Raw genomic sequence first — 14,033 nt, 5'->3', positions numbered from 1 at the left:
TATAGTGGGTTCAAAAGAATCCAGAATTTTTGAATATTATAGACCATATTATAGGCATTATGGAAATATTTTTATGAATTCACAGGTTTCTTAAAAGGCCTGCAAGGTTAGTTAACATTTTAATACAACATGGAGAAACCCTGACAACAGCTATGTGCTCATGAGAATGTATTTGGTTAGTCTTATTTCTGTTGGAGAAGCTTCAGTGCTATACTTTTAGAAATACAGTACTTTAGTATGTCCCATCAAATTTTGCATCAACACTTGAAAAGTATTATTTCTGCTATTCAGTGACCTCTTGGCTATACACTAATAGATTTCCAATCCACTGAGAGGCAAAAACCTCACAGACACTTTTCAAACATTCAAAGCTATGATTAAATGTGCCTTTACATCAAAAATGAATCTTTTTAAAGGCATTCAAGAGATTTGCTCTGCAGAGCAGAGACTAGCATGCTAGCCAGGCTCTCCTAGACTTCTAAAATATTTATCTTTTCCTTCTGCAGAAAGTTATTATTCCAGGAACTGTTTATAGAGACAGATTTTCAAAGGCCTCCAAATCCCAATTAAGATCATTTTGGCTTAAGAATACACTCATTTATTACAGGATTTTCTTGAAGTACAAAAAAGTTGCATGCTTTAAGTGTAACAATTATCAATTAGTAGATTTGCCTTTTTTTTTCTTTTGTAGTTTGGATGGTTAGTTAAATAGCAGAGTCTTTACTTTTAGAAATGTCCAAGTAATAATACACAGGAGATGTATCTTTCTCAAGTCACTGTAGCACTTCCATAAAGCAATATTTTGCATTCTAGAATTGTCATAATAAAACATTACAGGTAGATTTAGCTAGTATTTAATGAGTTCTTCATATACATGATGTCTTTTTTGAACACAGATAACGGAATTTTTTGGTAGTGCTAATGGTTTTCTGTGCTTGTTATTCTTGAGTCTCCTAAAAGATATGTAAGTTTCCTGGGAACAGGGATACCATCTACTACTTTGCTTAATTTCCCTACTACATTTAGCAGAGTTCTAGAGAGTAGTAGGTAATAGTGAACACTAACAATAAGCCTTTAAAACTAGACAAAATCCAATTGAAATTGTTTAAAAATTTTTTTATTTGCAAATAATAGCCCCATTCAGTTCAATACATGGAACAGTAGGTTGCAACTGACAGGTTCTATTGTCATTGATCTGACATTTTCCAATCATTCACAGATTTTTGTTGTGGTACAACTACAATATTGAAGCAGTTAATGAAACCTTTTATCAGTTGTCCTAACTGTCATATTGATTAGCCTCTTACAGGTGTATCGATGTCATTCTGTTATAACAGTTTCAGTGGTAGTATTCTGTTATGTCCAAAACTTTCATTTGTGCCTACTTCTTCATTAAATATTGGGTGTGCATGCAGTTTCCACTGCATCTTCCTGATGTTCCAGTATTTAATTATTTTGTTAATTTACTAAGAAACCATTTAAATGGACTTTAATGAAAGAGGTCTGCACATGATCACAGATTACTTGACAGAGGCTGGCACAACACAAGCCAAAGGAAGACATAGATCATTTATCCACTTGTAAGAAGTAGGCCCTCAAAACCACTGGCAGATGTTCAATAGGAACATAGAGCAGAAACTCAGAAGAAAGTGATACTGGGCCCACATTCCCATCAGAATGATTCAGAATCTAAAACTCAACCAAAACCTGGCACATCTTCTATCTCAAAATCTGCTATCTTCCCCAGATAGGTGAATATACTTATCATACATCTTGTCGCCCAAGCCATCAATATGATTTCTATTTCTCACAGCCCACAATCAGCACATACTGTGATTCTATTTTCTTGACATACTTTAAATTACTCTAATTCTTTCCACTCCTAGGGCCATCATACATATTCTATTATCATTCTCCTGCCTCTAGGCTTGCTACATAATTCTATTCCCACATTGCCTTCACCATTTACTTTCCAAGTTCATGATCATGTTCCTCTTGGGTTAAATATCCTTCACAAGTTCCCCATGGTTTCCAGATAAAAATCAAAATTTCCTAGAAGGACATTCACATTCATTTATAATCTAATTTATGGACTTTTCCAATCTCATCTCTCACTCTTGCCTCTCTTATGTTATCTGTTCCAGTGATCTTCTACTTGAGCACTTTGTGTGTTGGGTCATCCTATGGCTCCTGGCTGCCTTAACCACCCTTCTAATCTATCTGCTTTATCTGAACTTCTACTTAAAAGGCTCCCATTTTTTATGTTTTACTTTCTTCAGGCTTTATGCTATCTAAAGGACACTCTGTAGCCATACCTTCTGTTTCCTTTTGTCGTATAAAGTTTGAAATCCTAAATTTCAAAGAAAAGTTAGATTAGAAAAACAGTAAATAAAATGGACATTGAGTTGTGTTAGGGTCAAAAGGAAACAAAAATGCAAGTTCTGCTCCTTGGAAGTGTCAAAGGGAGGGGAAATTGTAAAACAAAGCTAGTGTCAGTGCCATGTGATAAATACTGTTTCACTCTTTTCAATCAAGCCTAATAATATTCAAACTGGAAACAGCAGACTAAGAAACAATAAAAAGTCAAAATAGGTATAGTGGGTTTCTATTACTGCTATAACAAATTACAACAAATTGTCTTAAAGCAATACAAATTTATTATCTTAAATTCTGAAGGTCAGAAGTCCAAAAATGTATCTTGTTGGACTAAATTAAAGTGTCAACCGGGCCGTCCTTCTTTCTGAAGGCTCTAAGGGATACTACATTTTCTTGCCTTTTTCACCTTCTAGAGGCTGCTTACATTCCTTGGCTCATGTCCTTCTACTGTCTTCAAAGCCAGTAATGACCAGTCTGTCTCACATAGAATCAATCTGACATGCACTCTTGTCTCTTCATCTTCCATGTTTAAAGGCCACTTGTAATTACATTTGGCCCATGGAAATCCCCAGAATAATCTCCCTATTTTAAAGTCAGCTGATTAGAAGCCTCAGTTCGAACTACAGTCTTAATTTCTCTTTGCTGTGTAACCAAATATATTCACAGGTTTCTGGGATTAGGATGTAGACAGATTGGAGGCAGGGACATTCTAGCTACCACAATAGATAATATCATAAAATCTTCAAAGGAAGCCAGGTTTGTATAGAGTGAAGTCTTATGATTACAATGTGCATCCTGTAGCCAGAAAAACCTGGGTTTAAATCTGGACTCTCCTATTCACCAGAGAAGAAAAATAAATAAATAAACAACAAAATTCTCTATATTGAAGTCTCCTAATATTGAAACCTGAGAAAATTAGGGTTGCAATCTGTCAGGGTTATTGGGATACAGGTTTTTCAAGCACAAAATCTCTTCTCATAATGACTATGCTGTAAGATGAAATAATAATGGAGTTGTTTTAAAGATTATGTGACTCACAGTGTTATGTATAAAACATATAGAAGGATTTCAGCATCTTCAAAGAGCTCAATCTGATAATTGTGGGTATTTTATGCCTCAGTGAATGGCAGTGGTTATTGTTTTAAACCTAAGAAAAGTCATTCCCTTTAAACACACCAAAAATTTGAGCTATATACAATGGGAAAATATTATAATTATTTTTAGGTAAGAAACCACCCTTATTTAGAAAAACATCTAGATAGGTTCTTTTAGAATTATGAAAACCAAAGCATTCTGAATGTAATCCAGGAGGACAGTAGAATGCTCTGAATAACACAGAAATACATATGAGAGTTTCCTTCAGGCAGCTGGCTAGGAGGAGGTTTTTGTGGAGATGGACAAGACTCGGAATAGAGAAGACTCACCTATGTTATGCAAAGAGCAGAGGCCAGATAAGAATATGGATCAGTGATAGATCCTCCAACACAGAGAAAATAAGAAAACAAATCCTGATTATGAAAACAATAAGTTGTTTTTTGTTCATTACTGTGTTATAAATCCCTCTATTATCAAATTTTTAATCCTAATTATTTTAAATTCTAAACTTTTAGTAGAAGGTAGCTCCCATCAGCAATCTTATTTTAGTGGTGCTATGGGGAATGATGTAAAAGAAGCCAGTGTTCAGCTCAGGACAAACAGCTCAACTTGCAACAGTGCATGTTCAGATCAGGCATCACAGAGAAGCAGAAGCCAGATGGGGAATGATTTAGCAGAAATATGAGACCAATTTCTTTCTCTTCAAATACACTAAAAAAGGGGAATGTTTTTGTTTGTTCATGTTCTTGTTTTTGAAGAAGAATAAGGCAGAGGGAGTTGGTGATTCCTGACCTCACATGTATTCTGTTACAGAAATTAGACCTATCTAGAGAGTAGGTATTTTATTTTAAATGATCATATTATGATGATGATGATGACTGTTGTCATTTTTATCATTTCCAGATGATCTACATTATTTTGGGATTAAGAGACACTTGCAGATTATTCTCAGAGATGCCATAAGGAATATTTAAAAATCTTGGAGCATACAAGAAGTACAAGAGGAGTGAGAATGTTATATCTTAATTTTCCAAAAAAGAGAATGTTTTTAGTATATACAAATTAACAAAGTAAACCTTCACACAAATCTAAACTTTATTACTAAATTGATCGATTATACTTTGTGTTTACTAGGTCACAGGGAATTTCAATGGGCTTTCTCTGCAAAAGATGTCATGTGAAATATATTTTTCTAATTTCAAAGGTTTTCTAAGATTTTCAAGGCAACTAAAAAGTTTTCTAAAAAGACAATGTTTGTAATACAGGTAAGATACAGTAGAAAAAGTCCCTTCCAAAGCATAAATTTTTCCACATAGCAAGTTTGTGTTTTGGGATGTTACAAGAGTTTCTTCAGATCCTTGAGTTATAAACACAGTAATATAACAAGTTTTCTAGAGGCCTGAAAAGTTTAACATGTACCATAAAAATACCTAATGTATCTAAGATGCAGTATTTCCCAATATGCTTGAATACATCTTGTTTCCTATGATAAAAATGTTGGAGCTTTCTTTACTTCTAAGATCTACTATAAATGTAGAACTTAGCTGTTAATACTTTAAACCATATTGTACAACTGCCAAGTATTTTAGAGAGTAGAAGACATATTTCTGATTAAATAAAAACAATTAAATCGAAACCTAATTAAATTCCAATTAAAGAAAAAAACCATTGAAATAAATGTATATAAATACATTTACTGGAGTAACTTTAAGATACTCTCAATCATTTATGTCTACTGGTATCCATGATTTTTATAATCTCCTCCCCCTAAGTGTAACAGGGTTGTGATTTGCTTCAATCCAATAGACTATAGCAAAGGTGATGAACTGTCACTTCCATAATTATGTTACATAAGATTATAACATCTGTTCAGCTAAGGGACTTCTTCCCTTGCTAGCTTTCACAAAGCAAATGGCTGTTAGGGAAGTCCACATAGCAAGCAACTGACAGTGACCTCCAGAAACTGAAGACCTCGGCTTAACAATCCACAAAAAGTGAATGCTGCCAATAACTTCATGAATTTGAAAGCAGATCCTTCCCAGGTGAAGTTTTTATGTAAGAACCCATCACTGGCTGAAAAATTTGATTGTAGCCTTGTAAAGAACTCAGCCAAGCTATGTCTGGACCTCTAACCCACACAAAAAGATAATATAAATTTTTAAAATTCAACTATTATTTTGAGACACTTATTAATTTTCATGCAGCTGTAAGAAGTACTAGAAAGAGATAGCCCATATCCTTTGCCCAGTTTTCTTGAATGGAAACACTTTATGAAATTAGAGTATAAAATACCAACTAAGATATTGACACTGACACAATCAAGATATAAAAAAATATTCCATCATCACAAGGATCCTCATGTTGCCCTTATATAGGCACACTCACCTCCCTGCCTCATCCCCTTCTTAATTTTTGACAGTCACTGATAGGTTCTCCATTTCTGTAACTTTGTCATTTCAAGAACGTTTTATAAATAAAATCATGCAGTATTTAACCTTTATTGATTTTTTTTTCACTCAGCACAATTCTGTAGGGATTCATCCAGGTAGTTTCATGTCACAATAGTTTATTTCATGATATGAAAAAAAAATCAGATTGTTTAATGCTTCACCTTTGAAGGGCATGTAGATGGTTTTCAGTTTTCAGTTATCACTAATAACAGGACCATAAACATTTAGTGTGGATTTTAATGGACATAAGTTTTCATTATTTTTTTTAGGATAAATGCCCATGAGTGCAATTACTGGCTGGCATGGTAATCGCACTTTTTAGCTTTTTAAATAAACTGCCAAATTGTTTTCCAAAGTGGCTATACCATTTTATGTCCCACCAGAAATGAATGAATCATTGTGTTTCTCTGCACTTCCACCAGCAATTGGTGTTGCATGTATATATGTATATATACATACACACACAGGTACATATATATTTTACATATAAAGTATGTATGTGTCTATATGTGTGTATATGAGATATGTGAACACATATATGAAATTACATACACACACACACACACACAAAGGGTCTCACTCTGCCAGCCAGGCTGGAGTGCAGTGACCCTATTATAGCTTACTTTAACCTGGAACCCTTGGGCTCAAGTGATCCTCTCACCTCAGCCTAAGCTCCCACCCATGCCCAAACCCAGAGTAGCTAGGACTATAGGGTGCCAGTAAACCTGGTTAAATTTGTAAATGTTTTGTAGACTCAGAACTTGCCCAGGCTGTTCTCAAACTCCTGGGCTCAAGCAATACACCGCCATGGCCTTCTAACATAATGGGATTGCAGGCAACAGCCACTTCACCTGACCTGGGAATTCTGATAGGTATGTAGTGATAGCTCATTTCAGTTTCATTTTCTGTTATATTGAACAACTTGTGATGTGATCACTTGCCATCCATATTTTTACTTTGATGAAATGTCTCTTTATTTCCATGTTTAAACTGCCCATTGCATATTTTCTAATTAGTTTGCTTATTTATCTAATGCTGATTGTTCTTTATATGTTCTACATACTATCTATTTGTCAGATATTTCATTTGCCAATATTTTCTCCTAGTCTGTAGCTTGGATTTTAGTCCTTTTAAAAGGATCTTTCCTGGAGCAATAGTTTTTAATTTGGATAAAATCCAACATAATTTTTTTATTTTTCTGGATTGTGCTTTTAGTATTGACTTTAGATATTATTTTTCTAATCTTACATCCTGGAGATAATCTCCTAAATTTATTTATCTAAATTTCATAGTTTTATGTTTTACATATAAGTCCATGATCCATTTTGAATTAGTCCTGCAAATGATATGAGACTTAGGTTGAGGTTAGTTTTTTGCTTGTGGATATCCAATTTCTCTAGCGCCATTTGTTAAAGAGGCTATTTTTTCCACTATTGAACTGCTTTTGCACCTTTTACAAAAATAAGTTGGGCATATTTGTATCAGTTTTTTTTTCTGGGTTCTCTATTCACTTCCATTGATTTATGTCTATCCCTCTACCAAAATCTTATTTTTTTCTACTTTTCAGAGTCAATTCATATTTGTATTATTTTTAATAGTCAGTGATTCTACTTTTGCTTAGCAGGAGAAATAACAAAACACACACTGATTCCATCTTCCTATAAAAATCAAAGTCTCCAATATGTGTTATTTTAAACTTAGTTTATAGTAATATTGTTATATAATAATAAATAATACATCATGTATAATTGTATATGTCCAGTAAGCACCAGGAGGTAAGTATTTATCCCAGGGTATTATTATAAGCATTAAATTAGGTAATGTTTAATAAATTGGCAATACCATGCAAATTATACCTATTTGCATAGTGGTAGAGGATAAATGGGTGAGGATTCAAACCCCTACGACTCCAACTACTAAAAGTATCCACTTGTATTAATCTGTTCTTGCACTGCTATAACGAACTACCTGAGACTGAGTAATTTATAAAGAAAAGAGTTTTAATTGACTCATTGCTCCACAGGCTGTGTAGGAAGCATGGTAGTGGAGGCCTCAGGAAATTTACAATCATGACAGAAGGCGAAGGGAAAGCAGGCACATCTTATGAGGCCAGAGGAGGAGGAAGAGAGAGCTATACACTTTTAAACAACTGGATCTCATGAGAACTCACTCACTGTCACAAGAATGGCAAGGAAATCTACCCCCATGATTCTATCACCTCCCACTAGTCCCCTTCTTCGACATTAGGGATTACAACTCCATATAACATTTGGGCAGGGACACACATCCAAGCCATACCATCATGAATCAATGTTTCTGAACTCTAGTGTTACATTTGAACTACCTGGGGGGCTTATAGAAAATTACAAATCTCTAAGCTTCCATCTAGATTGATTAAATAAAAATATCTGGGCATGAATTCCTTGAGTTAGTATTTTTTAAATCTTGTCAGGTGATTCTGATACTCAATGAGTTTTGAGAATCAATGATCTAAACCTTTCTGAAATATCTTCTTGTTCTATAAAGTGAGGATAATAATACAATATATATAAATACCTTAAGCTAAATCAAGTTCTGAGCACTGTATCAGCATATAGAAGTAGAACAAGTATGCATTTTTAACCAGGTTCCTGGCCTAGCTGTAGTACTTCCTAAATCTGTCACAGTCAAGACAGGACATTGGATACTCAGTTTCCTCATTTCTCATAGGACCTTGGAGCCTCAGCTCTTCTCATAGTACTTAGCTCATGGAGCTGGTATAAGGATAAAATTAGATTACATGTATATAAATATTTCATACATTGTAGGTGCATTTGGTCTCATTCCTTCTTTCTGAAAAGGCTCTGCAAAACACAAGTGTAATCATCCTTACTATAACATAAAGTTTCATGTGGAGTTTTAACTTTTAGGAAGGGAAAAAACACCTTTCATTGATCCAGCCATCTGGATGCTACTCATATTTCTTTGACTTCTTCAAGGGTTGGCCAGTGGTATAGTATGGTTTTTAGAAAAAAGAGGTTGTAAAGATTTCACCACTGAGGAAAATGTAAGCTTATCTTTCAGTCTTCAATGATCAGACTTTCCTTATTCCTTCTCCTATACTACATATTTTATTCTCTCTTTTCCAAGAAAGGGATAGTACCCTTGTTACAGGAGTTCCTGATTTCAATGGACAAGATGTAATCCTCAAGATGTCTTTTCTGACATTCTAGAATTGTTATGCACTTAAAAGAGGTCTAGTGCATCTGTAAGATTAGGAATATCTTCCCCAAATTAGCAGCCTCACGGATTTCTGGGATATGCAATAATGGAATTCTGAGACGTATCTCTGTATTGTCTGTCCTTTCTTTTAACCTGATGATATATGTTCAGAATCTACTCAAGTGAACAGAATATGTGCAACAGATTTCTGGGGACTGAAAGATATAATGCAAACCCCAGAATTGTCATGGTTCAGCCAAATGCACACACACATACACACATGCATACAAACACACACACATTAGAACTCATAAACTCAGCATTTTGACTTTGACTTTGTAAAAATTGTTAGCCATATTGGCATCAATCTTAAAGTTCAGTGAACTGCAGCAAATCAACATTTTTTGGAACTTTAAAAAATTATCATTCTGATATAATTAAACTGTAAAATATTAGTTGATCTGTTGTCATCTTTAGATCTGATGTCTGTGTAGTGTAAGCATTATTAGATTGTACAGTCTAATATCTGGAATCATACTGTTACACCAAACTAGAAGTTGAAAGGATTCATTACAAAATCTCTAAAGACAAAAAGTGCTCAGTCTTCAATAAATAGACAATGAAAATGACAAAAGAAAATATAATTCCCAAAGGAAAACAATTATATTTTCTATTCATGAGTATCAATACAACAATTATGCCATGTTGCGAAAGTAGGGTAATAAAATGTCTTTTTTTAATAAGCTACTGCCAAGGAATTTCAGGAAAAGAATATTTTGCTGCAACAGAACTGAGTCATCCATAAGTAGAGATTATATTTTCTAAACAGATTCTTTTGGTTAGGGCCTGGGTTTAATTTTTGGCCAGCTTTTAAATGCTTTCTTATAAAAGAATTATTTTTAAGTGAGTCATGATTTTCTTTTCATTTTCAGAAGCAGTTTTGTGGGATTGCGGCTGAAGAGGCTGAAAATAGATGGATCAGATACTGACTAACAAAAGCATGCAGCAGGAGGACAAAGACGGCCAGCATTTAGAGCAGTGATTTAGAGTTCCTGGATTTCTGTTGACTTCTTTACCATCAGAAAGCCCAAACCTTTTCATTTTCTTGAATCTAAACAGAAACAAAATGGGCTCTCAACTATTCCAATCTAACCTAAGCTCCTATTTTCCTACTGGAAAGTACTATTAACGTTCCCCTGAGAAAGACAGGTTATAGGAGAGCCAAATAAATAATGCTCTATTTAAAGACCCTAAGAGTGCATACAATGAACAGAAAAATCAATGTGAGCCCCTTTGACAGCTGAAATTAGATATCTCATAATGTTTTGCCAGCTTCATAGAGCATTGTGTATTTTCAAGCTACCCTTTATGCCTTTGTGCTCTTTTATCTTTATTTGCCTCTCTCATTAAAAATACAATTTTGCCCTTTTGCTAGCATTTCATGGGTTTAGGGACTTACTTTTAAGACCTGGCCACAAAGCCTTGAAATGGTGGCACAGGCATTGCTAACAGCAAATTAACTTGAAAGAATATGTGCGTTGGGGTTATTCAATACACATTTCCATTGATAATTTTTGTTTTGAAGTTTTGCCTTATTTTCTTTTTATGTCACATGGCACCTAAGCAAAAATGTACAAAGGCTGCACAGAGTTGCCTGGAAGAGACAAATGCTTTGTGATTTTGCAGAGTCAGTGACATTCTCATGTCTAAAGATATGGAAGTGAAATATGAGGCATAAGTTTCAAGTTAGAAGAGGGAGATGGGAAACTATTTAGCTAGATAGTTCAAAATCAGGTTTCTTAGGGACAAAGGAAAACTACTAAGAGGAAAGCAATTCATTAAACAGATGGACAAAGAAATACGTTATTTAATAAAATATCTTAACTACCAGGGGTACTTTGCTAAACTTTCCATACCTTGCCCTGAAAACTACTTCCAGCAATATTTATTCTAGTATAAAATGTTACAGCCTATAACAGCCTTTGAAGCCCTATTCTGACCACTCATTTAAAATCCAGTGTCTTGCTCCAACACAGCATCCTGATTCCCCTTAACTTACCCTACTTTTTTTCTTCCTGTACATTCTGACATAACTAGAAAATGTACTTATTTTTGTATACTATTTTTTTAATCACAGATCTCCTTCTACGAAACTAAAAAATCTATGAGGTCAAAGGCCTCTGTTTTACTTACTGATATATCTCACGAGTGTAGAATAATGATTAACAAAATATATTTGGAGAATGAAGGGATAAATGAATGAAGAGTAACATGACACACATTAATCAGGATCTTTTTTCCTGCCATAGAGAAATCAACCCACTGGGGGCTAACATAGTTTTTAGTACTGGCTCGGACATTTTCTCTCTGTATTCACTATTTGCCATAATATACTGTTTCTGCCTTCATTTACAAATGTAAATTCTATAGTTTAAAAACTGTTGCACTTTCTCCCAGTTTTAAGGGTACTAAGCAATAAAGCCAGAAATAAACGTAGGACTGTGGAGCATTGTAGGTAAACTTTCTTGTTGGAACATCACAAATAAATACTTCCAGGACTGATCACCGACAACTCACCGAATTAAAGAACAAACATAAGAAGAAAAAATAAAGAGTAGATTATATCATTTTTCATTGGTTTAATGGACCAGCAGAATCAAATAAGAAAATGCTGAAAAAATTTATGGGAAAGAAACCCCACAGCTCTAGAGAGAAAGATTGTATCTCATTACTAAAGTTCTAAACTTCAACAGAGAGGAATGGCAGATTTCTGTTTAAAAAATGATTCTCTGTGACATTTCAGTGAGTTGTCAAATCTATAACCTCCTTTTTTGAACTGCTGTTGGAGGACAGATGCCTTTCCTGTGGGGGTTACACCTCTGTGAGTGGTTAAAAAGGGAAGGACGAGCTTCCTGCACACTATTCACTGAAAAAGGTTATTTTCGTGCTAAATCATCTGCACCAAACCATATGGTTGGAAGAAAATAGACTGCTAGCCAATATATAGCATCTCCAGAGGGCCTAGACTGGCATAAGATGCCTGCTGATTTGTTTGCTATTTGAATAGATGCATTCCTTTCCTTGGCTCAATGAAGAAAATTGTGATTTGGGGCAAATAATGCCACAAAAAAAATAGAATTCGGAAAAGAATGTCATCAAGTAAGAAATACTTCCCAGTACTTTTATATCTATGTTCATATTTTATTATAATTTCTATGTGTTATTCACTGCTATTTGGTGACCATGATATGCCTTTAACAAAGAAATTATATGAGTTTCTTTCAATCCATCATAATACATGTTATGCTCTGAATTATGTTCCAGCCTCCTTAACCCAAAATTTATGTGTTGAAGACCTAATCCTCAGTACTTCAGAATGTAACTGTATTTGAAGATAAGTTTTGTAAAGAGATAGTTAAATTAAGATGAGATCATTGTGATGGACCTTAATTAATTATGACTGATATCCTTATATGAAGAGGAAATTTAAGTCCAGACATGTAAATAAAGAAGATGAATATGAAAACATAGGGAGATAACAGCCATTTACAAAGAGGCCAGGTACAGATTTTTCCTTCCCAGTCTTGAGAAGGAACTAACCCTGCTGACGCCTTGACTTTGGAATTCTAGCCTCCAGAACTATGAGAAAATAAATTTCTGGCCTCTGGTTTGTATGCCACAGTCCTAGCAAACTAAAACAATCCACAAAAATCCAAAAACTATCTCTTCTGGAATTAATGAGGATAACAAGAAAACTGATGGAGGACAGGTGATTTCTGCTTCTATAGAAATAGCAAGAATCAAAGTACAGAGAATATACATTCTGCTCAGCACCACATCACACCTACTCTAAAATCGACCACATAATTGGAAGTAAGTCACTCCTCAGCAAATGCAAAAGAATGGAAATCATAACAAACAATCTCTCAGACCACAGTGCAATCAAATTAGAAATCAAATTTCAGAAACTAACTCAGAACTGCACAGCTTCAGGGAAACTGAACAACTGGCTCTTGAATGTTGACTGAATAAACAATGAAATGAAGGCAGAAATAAAGATGTTCTTTGAAACCAACGAGAATGAAGACACAACATACCAGAATCTCTGGGACACATTTAAAGCAGTCTCTAGAGGAAAATATATAGCAATAAATGCCCACATGAGAAGCAAGGAAAGATCTAAAATCAACACTCTATCATCAAAATTGAAAGAGCTAGAAGAGAAAGAACAAAAAAACTCAAAAGCAAGCAGAAGACAAGAAATAAATCAGAGCAGAACTGAAGGAGACAGAGACACAAAAAAACCTTTCAAAATATCAATAAATTCAGGAGCTTGTTTTTTGAAAATAGCAAAAAAATAGACCGCTAGCTAGATTAATAAAAAAGAAAAGAGAGAAAAATCATATAAATGCAATAAAAACATGATAAAGAGGATATCATCACAGATTCCACAGAAATACAAACCACTATCAGAGATTACTACAAACAACACTATGCACATAAACCAGCAAACCTGGAAGAAATGAATAAATTCCTGGGCACTTGTACCCTCCAAAGCCTAAACCAGGAAGAAGTGGAAACCCTGAATAGACCAATAACAAGGGCTGAAGTTCAGGCTGCAATTAATAACCTGCCCACCAAAAAAAGCCCAGGTCCAGATGGGTTCACAGCCAAATTCTACCAGACATACAAAGAGGAGCTGGTACCACTCCTTCTGAAACTATTCCAAACAATAAAAAAGAGGTAATCCTTTCCAAATCATTTTAGGAGACCAACATCATACTGATATCAAAACCCGGCAGAGACTCACCAAGAAAAGAAAGCTTGAGGCCAATATCCATGATGAATGTTGATGCAAAAATCTTGAATAAAATACCGGCAAACCGACTGCAACAGCACATCAAAAAGATT

This window comes from Cebus imitator, unplaced genomic scaffold (genome assembly GCF_001604975.1).
Source record: "Cebus imitator isolate Cc_AM_T3 unplaced genomic scaffold, Cebus_imitator-1.0 Scaffold507, whole genome shotgun sequence".
NCBI lineage: Eukaryota > Metazoa > Chordata > Mammalia > Primates > Cebidae > Cebus > Cebus imitator.
The sequence above is the reverse complement of the archived record's forward strand: the minus strand, read 5'-3'. Positions refer to the sequence as shown.